We start from the raw sequence: 18,620 nt of genomic DNA on the forward strand, positions 1-18,620 counted from the left end.
TGTGTTTTTTATTTTTTGTGTGTGTTTGCTTTATACTATTGTGGTCTATACAATGGTATCCTGTATGCACAGAGGACATGCCATTTACAGTGACCACAATAGGTCTCTCTGCAGTTACATTTTCAAAGACAAAATGTGCATTGTGTGTATAGTAATCAACATGTAGCCCATATAAAAAACAAAGGGAAACCAAAGTATTTTTAGGCTCGCTGATGCAGATTGTGCAGTTTCCTGCCAGAATCTCTGTAGTTTAATGTTTAGTGTATGAACAAGTGAAGCCGTGTGTACCTTTTCAACTATTAGGAGTGTATTAAATTTGTAGGTGATGGCTATTTCTCATTGTTAGCACCATGGTTTCCAGGGTCAGTAATTGTGATGACCTGCTGTGCAAGTTTATATAACGCATCTGAGGTGCTTCTGGTATTCAGTACCAATGATTGAATGCTTGTGATTTATGGAGAACAGCACAGCAGTACACATGGTGTCACGTGAAGATGCCCAACAAGCTTATATGTGCTGATCATTTTGGGAGGATAGTAGCACAACTCACATGAAAGTGCAGCAGAGGGTGCGCTGTAGGAGGTAGGTAAAACATATCTGGATAACAGGAACATTTCAAGTGACAGTCTAATTCGTGATTAAAGGGTTACTCAAAGGATCATAACTACTGTAGCTCGCTCTAGTGTTTTTAATGACAGGATTACCCTGGCCTTATTCCCCAATAATAGGGCAAACTGTTTTACAGTGGTTTGCCCCTTACCCGGGTCACCGCCGGGTGCCGAGGGTCCTCTAATAGCCTGTGACGCACATCCAGCTTCTGCAGACTGCAGGGGCTGAATGTCGATCTTGCCGGTCTGTCATTGGCTGAGAGCATCAACTGGGCACTCTCAGCCAATGAATAGCATTCTGTGCTGAGAAATATACACAGGATTGACATTAGCCAACACAAAATTCTTATTCTAGGCTGGCTAAAGGTGTACTATTGTCACCGTTGGTGGTGGAGTTACACATCCGGCAGCATCGCTCAGTATCTCTGTATATGAAGGTCTCATGGAGTGGGGGGTGTTTTTTTTTTTAAAACAGAAGCCCATCATTTTGCTTATCACATGTAAACATTGATTAAAGCTCTTGCAGTGATTGAAGCTAAGCCTTTGTCAGTATGTAAATTGATGGTCTGTGTCCACATGGGAACAAGTAATTAGAGGTTGCCAGACACCTAATTAAAGGTAATGCTTTGTTATGTAAATTGTTGCCTATCCCACCCATTAGTCTGGAACAAATTGTGATATGCAGTCTTGTAAAAGTCCCCAAACCTAAAAGAAACTTAAAGCTGAATTTTGACTGCTTTTCATTTTAGCAGGATTTTGGAATGTGTCTAACTTGTAATGAAAACTAGCTCTGGATTTTCCTATTTGATTGCAAACAGAAAAGGGTGGTGGCAGCTGTTTCACTGACCACTCCAAGTACCATAACTAATGTAGTGTGCTGATTTTGACAACTTACACCTGCTTTGTTAGAACTACAAGCGCTCTCCATTAAGCAAAGCCCGGTGATGCTTGGCTTCGCTCATTAGCTGAGAGTAATCAGCTCATGCTTAGAGCCATTGAGCTAGCCCTACATGGCCGTGTTTAAAGCGGGACAGTCATGCCGAACTTGCCTTTCTTTAATTGATTCCTCTTCTCTCCTGTCAGGATCTGTTCTTAATTTCTTCCTGTCTGCTCTAGTTTTCTTTAAAACAGAAGACAAAGTAGGGACTACTTTGTCTTATGGAGGTTTCCTACGCCTGACCATCTCTGACCAGCGGAGGAGCAAAGTGTGCTCCGTTTCCTGCGGTAAAAGCAATTTCCCCACAATTCTTACCTTTCCTCCGTGATCTTGCGATGCCTCCTGTCAGTATTCCCGAACGTCCTGTCATTTAGACAGAATGCTGTCGAAATTACCGAATTTCATCCTAACCGAATGAGAACAGTTTGTTCTCATTCATGTTAGGACGCAATTCGGATCGGAATTTCATTCAAATGAATGGAAGTCCAATCCGTGCCGTGGCTGCATCTGCACGCCTATAGCTCCCTCCTTGTAGTAAACCAAACGAAGAGTTCTTTTGTGTATTCGTTTTAAATTCCTATTCCTTTATTCGTCTTTCTGACGAATGAATAGATGAAATCCCCGTTCGCATGCCCAAGTGTTTAACTTCAGGGTTTTAATATAAAAACTACAGCATGCTATAGTGGTTAAGGTGCTTGGAGTATTCCTTTAATTACACTTATGATTGTCTTAAAGTGGAGCTGCCGTGCACACATATGTGGGTGTTGGTCGAAATTTAATTTGACTGGTGAGTGATAAGACCAAGATGAATCTTATGTAGCATGCCGTGATAGGTCTGGAGACTATAGATAAACATGTATGACATGCTATTCAGTTAGCATGGGAAAATGTATCTCTGGCAATCAAATCAGGCCGCATATACTAAATGCGTAGCAAACACGCACCTCCCGTGGTTTCAATGTGTTTATAAGAGTTAGACCAAATACATTTTAATGACAGTGAGGTGGCGGCACAGGATGTGCGATAAATGCATGTCTGTCCAACACTTGATATCTTTTATAGTATGGCCATTGTATGTCACAGATAAGAAGTGGAAAGTGCACAGGTGTTTTGTCCTGGCTTTGATGTACCCACAGGCATTCAGTGCGCTTTATCTAAACAGAGACTGTTTTTCTTTCTCTGCGCCTGATAAGAGCAATGCTTTATTCTTTCGCCAGTTAAAATAATGTTCTATTTTTTGTACACTGTACATTGATTACCCCTTTCTTTCCTACACAACAAGCCAAAGTGAACCATAGATTTAATGTTAATTCTGCTTTTATCATGACCATATATCCTTTTCTGACTCAGAGTTGGTGCCACTCAGGCTGGAGTTGTGTTGTGCAGTTTACTGTGCGGCCCAACGCAGTAAAATCCTCCCTATAAAGCTGCAGTTTTCCTTTCTGTGGGATTCCTTTGACTGCTGGATTGTGGGTAAATTACCCTGGCAACTGAATAGTTTGCGTAAAAGAATACTCCTGCTACCAACATGCCTTAAAGGGACATAAGGTCACACCCAGACCACTTCAACTCAATGAAAGTTTGAGTGCACTGTCCCTTTCCTTTTAACCTCTTGTGGCTGTCTTCCACTACACTTAAAGAGTAGAACTCACATGGTGCAGAAGCCCTTAGGAAAGAATTGCATACATTGAATGCGCATGTGACGCTCGCTGCACACGTACATAATTTCCTAGTTCTCCTTATATGTTGGACCATCACTGGAAGAGGCCATGCCTCCTCGATGATGTCGCGTGAGGCGTAGAGGTGAAATTTACTGCACACGAGGTGGGGATTTATAGCTAGCCAGGGAAAGAGACACTATTGCATTAGGAATGCAAGTTTGTATTCATAACGCTATAATGCTTCTTTAAGTGCATTTCATAGGTTTTTATAGATTTTGGCCTCACACTTTGTGAAAAGAGGAAGCTTGGTAAAAGTACAGTACTATGCTGCAGAAAGCTGGAAATCCTTTTCTTTCTAGAAAAACTAAGATATGAATGTGAATACAAACGTAGCATGACCAAATTCAATCAAAGCCACTTAAAGGGACTCTATACTATCCAGACCACATCTCATTGAAATGTTCTGGGTGCATTGTCCCTGTTCCCTTAACCCTGCCATGTAAAACATTCCAATTTTAGAGAAACTGCAATGTTTACAGTGCAGGGTTAAGACTGCCTCTAGTGGCTGTCTAAAGGCTCTTCCTACAGTAACGACGGACATCCTCATGCTTTGCATAAGGACGTTGAGTCAATGCTTTCCAATGGATAAGGCCTAATGCGTGTGCAGTGCATACACATAAGATTCCACCCATCCGCTGACATTGTCTTATCCCGACCCAGGAAACAGACAAGTGTAAAAAGGGTTATCTAATACTTTACATTGGCTGGATACCAGGGGAGGCGATACGGCAATATAGTGTTTGGAATACAGCTTTGTGTTCCTTTAAGTTGTGTTGTGAAGATGCAATTTTTCTTTCTTAAATTCAGCACTTTTATAAAGAAAGACAGATGGGGCACCGTGTTAACCCCTAAATAAACCTGAAGAGCTGTAGAGTTTTGGAGGTTTCAATTTAATTCCCAAACAGCAGATAATTGAGCAGTGAGACTGTAAGGATATGATCTTTAAAATCAAAACCAGTTCATTAAAGGACCACTTTAGGCACCCAGACGACTTCAGTTCAATGAAGGGGTCTGGGTGCCAGGTCCATCTAGTGTTAACCCTGCAGGTGAAAAACGGCTATGTTTACACTGCAGGGTTAATCCAACCTCTAGTGGCTATCTCCCTGACAGCCACTAGAGGCACTTCCGTTATTTACACTGAGTAAATAGCACTTATCTGACGCTGGACGACCTCACGGAGTCCAGCGTCAAATAAGATCCCCATAGGAAAGCATTGAGTAATGCTTTCCTATGGGAGGGTTTGAATTCGTGCTCGCCTCTGGCCGCGCATGCGAATTCGGCTCCACGCGGGGAGGAGAGGTCTCCAGCGTCGAGGGAGCACAGCGCTGGATTATGGTAAGTGGCTGAGTGCCGAGGGAGGGGGGCACTCAAAGAGCTTATAGTGCCAGGAAAACAGGTTTGTTTTCCTGGCACTATAGGATCCATTTAAGCTTAATTAGGTTTGATGTTTAGGCTGACTATTTTAAGGGTACTGATAATAAATACTTACTATACAGAAATCCCCAAGATAGAGCGCACTATGGTTACATAATGTATAAATATAGTCTAATTGGTATTTGTTGCTATAAGTCAATAATTAAAGTAAAACTATAATGGTTGTGGCGTAGTGCTGATGCTATCAACTTGTGGTTGGTTTAGGTAAGCAAGAAGGTACTATTTCTTTGTGTCTTAACTGTAAAACAGGCATGTTTTTTTCTGAAGTATGAATTTAAAGAGAATTTAAAATTTTAGTCTAAATTAGTCAAATTGAAAACCTAATGACTGAGAATTGTCTAGTCTGTCATTGTGGCTTAATACTTGAACGGAATGATCCTGCCTGCTTTTGACCCATTCAATGTATCTATTTTTTGTTTTAATTTTCTGCCGTTTCACCAACTATCTAATTGAATATGAATAAACAAATACAATTGTAGAATTTACGAAAAGCAGCAAAAGCAAAAAATAAGGACTTGCAAAAGGTGTCTCCGTATGGATGCGTCATTGCCATCTCCCAGCTTCAGGAGGGGGGTGTCACTCGTGGTGGAAAGAATGGGCGACCCTGTCCGGAATGTCCACCCTCTGAAGGGGCATGTGAGCCTGATATCAGCATGCCAGACTGAGACAGTCTCCTGGCCGCTCCCTGGCAAAGAGGTCCACGCAGAGAGTGCTGTTGAAGCACTCTCTAAATTAGGGGTGCCCAAAAGGTAGATCCCCCAAATGTTGTAGAACTACAACGCCCTTAATGCTTTGCATGCCTTTAGAATTCTTTTAGAATGACAAAGCATCATGGAAGTTGTAGTTTTAAAACATATAAGGATCTACCTTTTGGGCACCCCTGCTGTAAATGGTCCTAGTGCCCACTGAGCAACACAAGCTTGTCTAAGGATGCACACTTCATGTGCTGCACAAAGACCATTCCCTGGTGTCCCTGGATGTAGGATACCAGGGAACACTTTTTTTTTTTCTCTCCCAAAAGCAGGACAGTTGGGAGGCATGGATTACATTGAAGATCATATACAAAGAATGTCGCTGAGTAAATCTTAAATTAAACCTCTAAACGGAATTTGAAACAGAGGGTATGTTATGTCTGATGTGGTTTTCCTTTAAGAACCATGTGAGGGGTAAGTGATTTTGTGAAGTATAAATGTGGGAAAGGTTAAATCAGGACACAGTCTTAAAATTTAGGAGGATATATTATGAAGGGGTTACATGTGTGGGAGACAGGGTGAATTTCATTTAAATTGCTAGTCATTAAAACTTGATTTAAATCATGTTTTGTATTATTTATTTATTTATTTATTAAAAATTCTTAAGAAAACGCAGTCTTATTACCCATAGGGTCTCGATGCGCATACCAGCAAAAAACAGACCAGACAATATCCAGCAAAACAACAGCATTATAATCACATGCATTTGAACCAAGTTAAAAATTTCATGTCATCCCATACGCCTGAGCAAATAAAACTTTTTTTTTTAATGGAATGATTCTTTGTTGCTGGTTGTCATAATCTTTAATATTGCAACCAGATACAGATTTCATATTTAAAATAACTTTTCAGATTTTTTTTCAGTTTAACAGCATCGCATAAAAGATTTTACTGTGGAAAAAGTGCATGCTATCTCTGCAGTCAAGAGTTTAATTAACTTGGATTAATGGAATTAATTAGCCAAAAATGTAAATATTGCATGAATATACAGCCAGATGCTACATAACTAATCCCTATTTCATGCTGAATAACCTTTGGACTATAGTGAATCTTAAAGGACCACTCTAGTGCCAGGAAAACATACTCGTTTTCCTGGCACTAGAGTGCCCTGAGGGTGCCCCCACCCTCAGGGACCCACTCCCGCCGGGCTCTGGGGGGAGGAAGGGGTTAAACTTACCTCTTTTTCTCCAGCGCCGGGCGGGGAGCTCTACTCCTCCTCTCCTTCTTCCTTGCGACGTCATCGGCTGAATGCGCATGTGCGGCAGGAGCCTCGCTCGCATTCAGCCAGTCGCATAGGAAAGCATTTACAATGCTTTCCTATGGACGCTTGCGTGCTCTCACTGTGATTTTCACAGTGAGAATCACGCAAGCGCCTCTAGCGGCTGTCAATGAGACAGCCACTAGAGGTTTTGGAGGCTGGGTTAACCCTCAGTATAAACATAGCAGTATCTCTGAAACTGCTATGCTTATTAAAAAAAAAAGGGTTAATCCTAGTGGGACCTGGCACCCAGACCACCTCATTAAGCTGAAGTGGTCTGGGTGCCTAGAGTGGTCCTTTAAATAGTATTCCTTGAAATAGGAATGGAGGAAAGTCTGACTCCTGAGCTCACCCATTGCTCAGATATTTAGCCCAAGAGCAACAAAAATCAAAGGCTGTTATGCGCCGGTGATCCTCACCTGCTTCAGCATCCAGACCCCCTCCCATTCCTCAAAGCCACCCCACCACCACCATTAGATAATACTTCTCAGAATGGTGTTAAACAATTCTTACTTGAAAGGTTGAAAGTTTGTGTGTGAGAATGGAAGTGGGGCAATCAAAGTCTTTATGACCGTTTCCACTGTCCATAAAATGATTTATTTAAAGGGATACTATGGTGCCAGGAATACAAAGCTGGAAAACCTTGTGCCCCCCACCCAGGTAAATAAAGGGTTTAAAAAAAAATGTAATGACTTGCCTGATCCCAGCGCTTGGCGCTGGGTCGACGCTCCGGGCATTCTTGGCGGCCCACGATGAGTGGGTACTAATGCACATGTGCTGCGTGCACATTATACCTCCCCATATGAAAGGATTGAATCAGTGCTTTTGTATGGGGAAATATCTGACCCTGGGTGTCCTCGTGCAGAGCCTGTGGACATCCAGTGTCAGATACCAGACCTAAGGTAGACAGCCACTAAAGGCTGACTTATTGCTGCAATGTAAACATTGCAGTTTCTCTGGAACTGCAATGTTTAACATTGCAGCACTAGGTGCAAAAGGGACACTAGAGCCAGACCACTTCAATTAGCTGAAGTGGTCTGGGTGCCTACAGTGTCCCTTTAATATCGGTGAATTCCTTCAAACTCCATGGATGTATTTCGTCCTCTTCTCCTAACAATGATAACGTTGGTTCATGTAATAGGTCAGCCTGGCTAATAAATTTGACCATTTTTTTGTCAATCCCTGTATTCAGGTACACTCCAAGCACCATAACCACTTCAGCCTGCGGTAGCGGTTATGGTGTGAGTAGTGCCATGGCACCCTCCCAGAGTAAGAAGTTACACTGTTTTTTTTTTTTTTTTTTTTTAGAGCAGTCTGACTACATACTTGGGATGCAATAAGCACACGTCACTTCTCCTGCCGACAAAAAGTCCTGTCACAGTGCTAAGCCTGGCATGAAGTGTAACTCACTGACTGAGAAAATCAGCTGAGTACTGTCAGCCAATTAGTACTCCGGGAGGGCATCAGGGTACTACTGGTATTACAGCCACTGCATTGGGCTGTAGTGGTTATGTGTTTGAAGTGTTCCTTTATAGCTACTTTGTTTGTGCAGTTTCATTGGTATATAACATTCTTTAAAATGTCCTTGTTTTTATATTTACACGTTCTGCACTGGCACGCAAACCCCCCTACTGCCCCACCTCTGTACCCATTGAGGGATTCCCTGGATTTTCTTTCTGCCAGTGTGTTTCCCAGGCCAATGAAAGTTTAGCCAAAATGTATTACTCATAATCATCTGTGATAAACATCTCCTGTTCAGTGCTTTCAGTCACAAGAAATCTGCTGTTGCCTCGGGATTCTAATCCCAGCAGTGAACCCATTACTTTAAATTGATTTCTACACTTTGTTCTTTTAACGAGGATAATTTAATTAGAACCAGTATGATGTTCTACAAGGTATGATGACATTTTTATACAATTTAAAATAAATGCCAGACCAAGTTACAGTGAGATTAGCAGGTCAATGAAAGCAATAAGAAAACAGAGAGCAGCATGACTGCAGTAACTCAGTAATTGCAAACCTTCGGCACTCCAGCTCTGGTGAACTACATTTCCTATGATGCTCAGCCAGCTGATCAGTTAGGCACTGCTGTTGTAACTGGTCAGCATGCCTGAGGTTTGGCTGTCCTCGTTGCACACCATTACAATTGCTTGCAGCTACCTCAGTTCCTCAGGATATAGCCATCTTCTATGGTAGATCTGAGGGATCTCCGTGGTTACAGACGGGATGTAGAGGGAGGGCAGTGGTTTCCATGGGAACTGGCTAGATCGCCGTGGGAAATATCTTTTCCCAGTTCCTGGCTTTCCCTGGTCCTAAGTCGTTATGGTTTCTTTTCTATCCCAACCCCCAATCCCTCCAGCTAATACTATCCACCCCCTGTTGAGCAATCTACCATAACACGCACCAATGCCTACAGTGGATTGGAGCAAACTAGTGCATTAGGGGATTCCAGGAAGCAATATTATTACATGTGAAGATTATGAATTCCAAGCAGCAACATGACCGCTTAAAAAGGACACATTTACTACTATATATAGCTACTGCTTTAGTATGCACATCACACATGACTTTGTAGGCTTATATGTTTTCTTAACAATTTCATACCATATGGTTTGCTAGTGTTCTAATCCTGATATAACCCAAACATTAAAGGAACTCTATCTCATCCAGACCACTTCATTTCAATGAAGAAGTGTAAATGTGCATTGGTCCTGTCATTTTAATCCTGCAATGTATAAAACATATATTTTTTTGTTTATGGTGCTCTGAGTGTTCCTTTAAACACATCCTCTTAAAACCTACATTAGCCTTAATACACACTAGCCTGAATCTATAAAAGCTATATAATGGCAAAGTATGTATTAGATGAAAATTCAATCTTGAGGTTCTGTGGGGATATTTGGTCTAATGGGTTTTTATGATGTCTCCAGAACACAGATATGGCATGACGTCCTGTAATAGGCGATATTTTTATATATATGTGTATATGTATGTATGTGTGTGTATGTGTATATATATATATATATATATATGTATATTACATTATCTGCATGTTATTTCAAATGCTGTATTGCACAGGTGTTTAACCTGTGCATTTATTCCTGTAATGAATGGTCAGAACACTAAATTCAGACATGTGATGGGACACATTTCACAGCCTGCCTGAGAATAATGGGACTTGTGCTCCCTGATGAAAGATGCCGCCATTTTAATTTAGCCCTTCTCTAATCTGAACAGTTGGACAGCTGCAAATACCTTACCACTCACCAGAACCCTATAAACATCATGTAATATAAATGATGCATGATATTGAAGCATTTATCTATGATAAATACGGCCATTTTGAGCTTTGTTCTCATGGCTTATCACGATGTTGCCAGAATACCTCCGTTGCATTTTTTCCTCATAATATGTGGTTTGCTATTATGTTTTTTTCCTGGTGGATGTGTCTACCATTTTAATGTTGTAGGAGTTATTTACTAGATCATCAGCTCTATTATCACAGCTTTGTTCCTGTTTCACTTGCCGTTTGTTAATTACTGGTATTTATTGGTTACCCACTACAGAGTTTTGTGGAATATCTGGCATTCTACATTCTGGTGAACTGACAACAAAGTTGCTAAATTTGGAACAACATTTTTTAATTTTCTGCTTGGTTGCTAATTCACATTTTGTAGATAAGCAAATAAAGTGCATTTTTGTGTGTGTAAGTATGCGCACATACCTTTTTTCTCATTTTCAACTTGCTTTCCACTCTGCTTTGTCTGCTGTTTACATGAGACCGTCGGCATTTACAATTTACACCTCAAAATAGTTTACTCTGAAATGTGCATGCAGTCTACCGACAGTGAATTTACCAGAACATGTCAGCTTTTACATTGGTGGTCACATAAAAAAATAAATAATACAAACCCAAATAACCGCTTCTCTCTGTATTGTTTGAAGTGGTCATGGTGGTAGGAATCTGCAAGTTAAATGTTTCTGCTTCACATACAGAGCAGTCTGCACTTTTTGCTGGGGGCTGATTTACAACCCCAGCATATGTGAGTTAGGCAGCCCACAACTTTGTTTTGGGCTGTCTGTCGTGAATTCTGTGCAACAATTATGTCTGTCGTGAGCGAGCACTGCAGGTCGGCGACAAGCATAATGCATTTCTACCCTTGAAAGTAGTGCAAGTGGCCTTGTAGGGGGGTAAGCTTGAATGTTCCCTTCCTCCCAGTCCTCCTGCATTTTCATTAGGATAATAGTGCCAAATAAGGCATTATAAAGTTAACAAAAAACATATACTGAAAAACTGTTGTAAATTAGATTAATCCTGAGATAAGGGCACTTACCGTATACGCTTTGTGATAAGAATCTGCTTTCTTATATAGTGAAATAATGCTAAGCTGCTTTTAAAGAACATAGTGGGCTTTCGTTTGCTGTATGTTAACCGGAATTAAAATAGAACATGATTATTCAGTAATCCAGCAATACTAAAGCATCAACAAGGAAATTGCAATCAGATCTAAAATCTGAACAGGAACATTTCTTGAGCATGGCTATTATGAAAACTATATTTTGGTATAAGAGAAATGCAAATTTTTTGCAGTATTGTGCAATGGGGGAGATCAGTCCTACGGTCTTTTTGACATACGTAATTAGCTTTGTTCTATGTTTGCAAAATGCGACTTTTTTTGCTGGTACCTGTGTGTGATATCACACCTCCCTTTTAATCCATCTATTCCAATTCTATTCTAACTCCAAAAACACGGTTATGTGTCACCAGTAAGCACATCAAAGGTTTCTGGGACTTGTAGCTCAACAAACAACTTTTCTATGTAGTAAGCTGACCTCTAAATTGCAATTCCCCAAACTCACTGCTCTGAGAAGAACAATGGCTCTCTCATATTTCTAATCTCTTATCTGATTTAGTATTCTCCACACTTTTCACCAATTCTGTTCTGAATTAAACATAACTTAAAGGGTTACTCCAAGCATCATGGCTACTAAAGCCTGGTTATGACGCCAGGGGTATCCTTGCCTAGTTTGCCCCCACTGGGCTCCGATGCTCACATGTCTGTTCGTCCACCCATTGTAAAGTGCTGCGGAATTTGTTGGTGCTATATAAATAACATAATAATAATAATAATATGTGGTCCAGTGACTTGCTTCTGGCTTCTGCAGAGCTTCAGAAGCTGGAAGACACGGCAGTCGACATTCATTGAGTATGTCAGCTGCTGGAGTTGGAGTTCCAAAGTGGAACGCTGCACAAACAGACTCAAGTCATTTGAAGTGATCCAGGTGCTTGAAGTGATCCCGGTGCTTGAGTGGTCATGGTGCTTGAAGTAATCCTTTAACAATTCAGAACCCATAAAGGTTGACAAAGAATAGCAGTAAGTGACCTGCTTTAACCAGTTCACAAAGGGGAAGTAAAGCTTTGTGGGGTGTTGTGATTCCTGTTTTTCTTTTTGAACTGTTGTAATTTACTTTTTGCACGTTGAGGTTTGAAGTCTGTTTTCTTTTCATCTCTGAATAAAAAAATAAACAAATAAAAAAATAAAAAAGCTTGTGTTTTTAATTTTTCCCTTTTTCTTTTTTTTTTATATTTTATTTATTAATGAAAAATCCTGCAACTTAAGGGAACACTGCAAGCACCAAAACTGCTACAGCCCACTGTACTGGTTATGCTTTCAGAAGAGCCCTGGTGCACTCCCACTGTAGGTAAAACCGGAAGCTCTGCCAATGAGTTGCGCTCATTGGCAGATGCCAATGCACACAGCACTAACTTTACGATAGTTTAACTCAGTGGAGCTTGCTAGCTGAGTCTTACTTTTAATCCCAGCTTTGACAAGGTTTTTCCACAGTGGGCAAGTCAATAAGAGACTCTGAAAATACCTTGTGGGTGATTAGATCAAGCTGTTTTGAGAAGAGGAATTTAGTACGCTTAATTAGCGTTTTAAAAGAGATGAGCACAAAAACAACAATTAAAGTGTTATCATCGTACATAATCTGAGCAATGCTGCCAGACTTTTAATAAGACTCAAACTAGGATCGAAAAGAGACAGCGGGATTTGGGCTCAAAATAGGGAGGCATGAAATAATTTGTGAGTCAGACAACAACACATTGCCATGTAAACCGTTATTTCAGTACAGAACCCTTGACTGACATCACTATCACTAATTCTACATACATGAACTTCATAAACCCACTGGCAATACAGTGCAAATGTTTGTCTATTCTGCTGCTGCTGTAGTTGTCGGGCACTTAGAAGTTAAAGAGACGGACGAAGGTTAACCTGGCAAGTTCAAAAATATAAAAAATAAACTTTGAACGCCCTCAAAATGCATTCTAGAAAAATAAAAAGCTGGTCTACTTTAAAAGGATGCCACATTACTCCAGGCACCAACATAATTTAAAGGGATATTACACTTATCAACTACAAATAAAAATCACTGTTTAGTAGAAATGTTCCAAATTAAAACATTCTTGCATTGAATTATTATTATTTTTCCATTGAGGGTATATCTAAAAACAGCTTGCAAAAGTTAGACCTCTTGTCTGAAACATTTGAAAGCCCTCCCCTTATTCCTCAACCTAGACTTCCTGTAGCTGTCTATTCAGACTTCCTGTAGCTGTCTATTCAGACTTCCCAATGCAGCTCAATAAGAAGTATTTGCAAGGCAGGTGCTCTGTGCAATTGCTGCCTCTTGAGGTTAGATTTACTGGTGGTGTAACAAGGTGGTGTAACAAGGTTAAATGATCACTATAGGGTCAGGAATTAGAATCACTATATATTTATAAATAAAAATTAATACAAAATATACATATGTCCATATACATGATTACATAAATAATTTCATAATATATTTGTGTTCAGCGAGTAGAACAGTACCCCCATGTACAGGTTTTATAGTGTTTTTTGAAAGTTACAGGGTCACTATATAAGGCCGTTTTTTTTCACATAGAAATTTGTCAGAGTGGTTATGTTGCCTTTGAGAGCGTATGGTAGCCCAGGAATGAGAATTACCCCCATAAAGGCATACCTTTTGCAAAAGCAGACAACTCAAGGTATTGCAAATGGGGTATGTTCAGTCTTTCTAGTAGCCACTTTGTTTTTTGCATTTTAAAATATACATGCTAACTTTGGCCAATGTTTGTGACTAAGTGGCTACTAAAAAGACTGGACATACCCTATATTGAATATCCTGGGTTGTCTACTTTTCAAAAATATATGGTTTGTTGCGGGTAAATTACATTGGCCGGCCTAAAAAAATTCCCAAATACGACATGGGTGCATGATCAGCTGTGAAACCTATAGGGTTAAAACAACCATCTAGCCACCCTGGTCCCCTCATGCCTCCCTAAATATTGTAAGATCTTACATGCTTTGTGACTTTTTCCTTTAGACCTGCCTGCTGACATCATCAGAAGTGGTAGCATGATCCAATCACAATGCCTCCCCATAGGATTGGCTGATACTGACAAAGAGGCAGATCATGGTCAGAGCCAGCAGGATTCAAACACAGCCCTGGCCAATCAGCATCTGCTCATAGAGATTAATTGAATCAATGAATCTCTATGAGGAAAGTTCAGTGTCTGCATGCAGAGGGAGGAGATACTGAATGTTTGGATGCATTTTAGGCAGCCATGACCCAAGAAGGATCTCTAACAGCCATCTGAGGAGTGGCCAGTGAAGTTATCACTAGGCTGTAATGTAAACGCTGCATTTTCTTTGAAAATACTGTGTTTACAGCAAAAAGCCTGACGGTAATGATTCTACTCACCAGAACAAATTCAATACGCTGTCGTTGTTCTGGTGACTATAGTGTCCCTTTAAGTTGTCAAGCCATGGGGATCAAGTACATCGGCCTCTGGTATAGAGATGTCAACATTCCCTCCATAGTCCTAATTTTCACATCTTTCACAACCCATTGGTATAATGTCGGAGAGTGAATGCGCTTCCCAGAGGACTAGCATCAAGGTTTGAGGTGTTTGGTAAGGGATTTCTTTATTGATGGCCAATTTGTTCAAAGGAGGAGGACTCTCCAGTAGATGGGACAAGACAGAGTTTCCAAAATTGCACAATCTCTGAATACACCACCAGATGTGCAATAAACTTTAATCTCCATGCTATGCCTGAAATAGTTAGGTTGGTTCCCATAGAATGCAAGAGTTTGAGGGTTCCTATCCAACCCAAAGTGAGTTTAGAGCTTGTTTCTGGAGTTTTCGAGGATATAATACTCTGAAGATTCAGAATGAAAATTTTTGTCCACTTTTCATCTCAGTGCATCCTCCTAGCAGCTTGTGATCATTGGAGGTTGTAGAGTGTCATTTGATAAGTTACTAGCATGGAGCTAACAACTAAACTGACTGGACTTGTTTCTATTGAGCCAAGAGAGCCTGTTTTTACCTAATTTATCGTATAATATCCAATCTAAATCAGATGTGCAGAATCTTATCAGCATGGGGAAGAAGTCTAAGCGCCTGGGGCTCCCTAAAATTCCATGATCTCAACATGTCCATGATTTGTTGCTCCAGCCTACAAAAGCAACTGCAGACAGCGCACCATGAAACGTTTTCGCCCTCACTGGAATTGGATGATATCCCGAACACGAGACACCATACCCTGACTTATTTTAGTTAATTTTCCCCCCACAACCTATCCAGGCACATCTTACTTTGGAGGCAATTGCTAAAATCGCTAACTACCGCTTGAGGAGTCCGAGCCACACATAGAGATGATGCTATACAGTTTTTATTTTCATACTGGGTTCTAATTGTTCACACTGTCTTTTTCTCACCCTAGAGTGCTACTTGTACCATTTGTTTCCCTTTTATTTCCTTTATATTTAGCCTTTTGTATTTAATGCCTTAAAAGCTTCACTTAAAGGATCACTATAGTGCAACAAACTCGTTTTCCTTGCACTACATGGTCTTTGGGTCCCCCCCACCCTCAGGGTCCCCCTCCCGCTGGGCTCAAGAGGGATTGAGGGGTTAAACACATACCTTTCTCCAGTGGCGTACACACAACCCATGGGGCCCCGGTGCGAAAACTGATCCGTGGGCCCCCCCCGCGCGCGCTTACTCTGCGCGGGCTGGGGCCGCAACACATGGCGGCGGGCACCTGGTCGCAGGGCTGCGACCCCTGCGACCACGTTATGTACGCCAGTGCATGCATAAACACATACACTTAAAGGACCACTACAGACACCCAGATCACATCAGCTCAATGAAGTGGTCTGGGTGCCAGGTCTCTCTAGTTTTAACCCTGCAGCTGAAAACATAGCAGTTTCAGAGAAACTGCTATGTTTCACTGAGGGTTAATCCAGCCTCTAGAGGCTGTCTCATTGACAGCCGCTAGAGGATTTTCTGCGTTTCTCACTGTGAAAATCACAGTGAGAAGACGCTGAACGTCCATAGGAAAGCATTGAGTAATGCTTTCCTATTGGCGGTTTGAATGCGCGCGTGGCTCTTGCCACGCATGCGCATTCGGAGCTGAGAGGCGGGTCGGGGCGGAGAGATCCCCAGCGCCAAGGGAGTCCAGCGCTGGAGAAAGGTAAGTGCTTAAGACACACACGCACACATTAACTGACAGACACACACTCAGTGACAAACATACATACACACTCACTAACAGACGCACACAGACACACACTCTAACACTAACACGCACACTCCAACACACACACTAACACACACACACTCTAATACTAACACACACACACTCTAACACTAAGACAAACACTCTAACACTTACACACACACACTCTAACACACGCTCACACACACACTAACACAAACACACACACACACTCACTAACATACACTCACACACACACACTCACTAACATACACTAACACACTCACTAACACACACTAACACACTCACACACACACTAACATACACTCACACTAACACACACTCACACACACACACTAACGAACATACACTCACTAACATACACACACACTAACTAACATACACTAACACACACACACACACTAACACACACACACACACTAACGAACATACACTAACACACTCACTAACATACACTCACTAACATACACTCACACACACACACACACTAACATACACTAACACACTCACACAAACACACACTCACACTAACACACACTCACTAACACACACTCACTAACATACACTCTCTCACACACACACACACACACACACACACACACACGTTTTTTTTTTTTTCTATTTAATCCCCCCAGCCTCCTTACCTGTGGGAGAGCTGAGGGGATTCCCTGGGGTCCAGTGGTGTCACCCGGCGGGCAGTCAGGCTGGCGGGCGCGCGAGGGAGCACTCTCCCCTGAGTGCTCCCTCTTCAGCTCCCTCGCGCGCCGCGTACTGATGCCGGAGCCGGAAGATGACGTCATCTTCCGGCTCCGGTTTCAGTGCGGTGCGCGAGGGAGCTGAAGAGGGAGCACTCAGGGGAGAGTGCTCCCTCGCGCGCCCGCCAGCCTGACTGCCCGCCGGGTGTAAGCAGGGCCAGCCTCGGGGGGCCCGGAGGTGGCCGGCTCCTGGGCCCCCCAGGAGAAGAGGCTGGCCCAGTGAGTACATACCTGGGTCGCAGGGCGGCCGGGCCCCCTGGTGGGCCGGGCCCGGTCGCAGCCGCGACCCCTGCGACCCCGGTATGTACGCCACTGCCTTTCTCCAGCGACGGGCTCCCTCGGTGCTGGGGACTCTCCTCCTCCATTTGATGTTGTTCTGCTCATGTGATACTTCAGCTTGGATTAAGCTTGTTTAGATACTTTACAAAATTATCAAAATGAGGTGTTGTATCCTGATATACATATATGTTGTTTACATTGTAATTACAATCTGTGATACCATATTGATCCTTAACTTTTAAAGGAATAATTTTAGTAAAAGAAACAAAAATTAAAAGTAACTGGTATAATTCAGATAGGCATCTAGGAAGACTATCATGTAGAATGCAAAGATGTCTAAAAAAAGATTAAGGGGGGGGGGGGGTCTGTGGAGATCCTTCTGGCATGGGAAGGGGATGGGGGACCTCCCGGACGGGAATGGGTAACGAAGAGAGTCCCTCTTGAAAACTGTATATCTGTGTATCTGTCATGGTGTGTATATGTATGTGCCAGTGTTTGATGTGTGTACATACATACTCAGATACACAAACTGACCGATACAGTGACACAGATACACACACACACACTGACACTCAGATATACATATTGACATACACACTGGCTCATACACAAGGACACACAAATACACACACACACTGGCACATACATACTCACTCAGATACGCATACTGACGTATACACTGACACACAGATACACACACTTACAATCAGACATACATAGTGACACACAGCTGTAAACTTGCACACTGACAGGTACACACACACACACTAGCACATAGCACATAGGTACACACACACACACTAGCACATACACACACTGGCATCTACACACACTCAGGCTCACACCCTGATACACAGTTACAGACACACACACAGGTCATAATGTTTATATTTGCAGTCACCCTCCTGTAAGGTTACCTTTTATCTACGGGAGATTTGCTATCTACGGATCTACGGTCATTTGCTTGAAGTGCTATGGGCTGCTGAGGCCGAAGTACTGCTGACGCTAGCTACTGCTCTCTCCCTTCTCATGCCTTCTCTCCCGTCCTGCTTGGCATGCTCTGTGCCTGGGAGGAAGTGACACGCTGTCAGTTTCTCCCAGCATCCTACACTACAGGGCCCAGTCGCGGCGCCTGACCTGGCCCCTTGTTCAGCGATACCGATCGGCTGGCCCTGAGTGCATGGGCCACCCGATGGGAAAATCGCCACAGAACGAACAACAATTGGGAAACGCTAATAGAGTAACAGGTATCTACATGTATTCTGACGCCTCTGTAATGAGGGTTCTAGTTA

The 18,620-nt window shown here is 42.2% G+C and overlaps 1 protein-coding gene across 1 annotated transcript in view; it reads left to right on the plus strand.

Annotated features, from left to right (window-relative positions):
• The window catches only part of TSPAN17 (tetraspanin 17), a 68,926-nt gene that overhangs the window by 17,075 nt on the left and 33,231 nt on the right, over positions 1-18,620 (plus strand). The gene's annotated exons all lie outside the window — the stretch shown is intronic.

The sequence above is a fragment of the Pelobates fuscus genome, chromosome 3, assembly GCF_036172605.1.
Source record: "Pelobates fuscus isolate aPelFus1 chromosome 3, aPelFus1.pri, whole genome shotgun sequence".
NCBI lineage: Eukaryota > Metazoa > Chordata > Amphibia > Anura > Pelobatidae > Pelobates > Pelobates fuscus.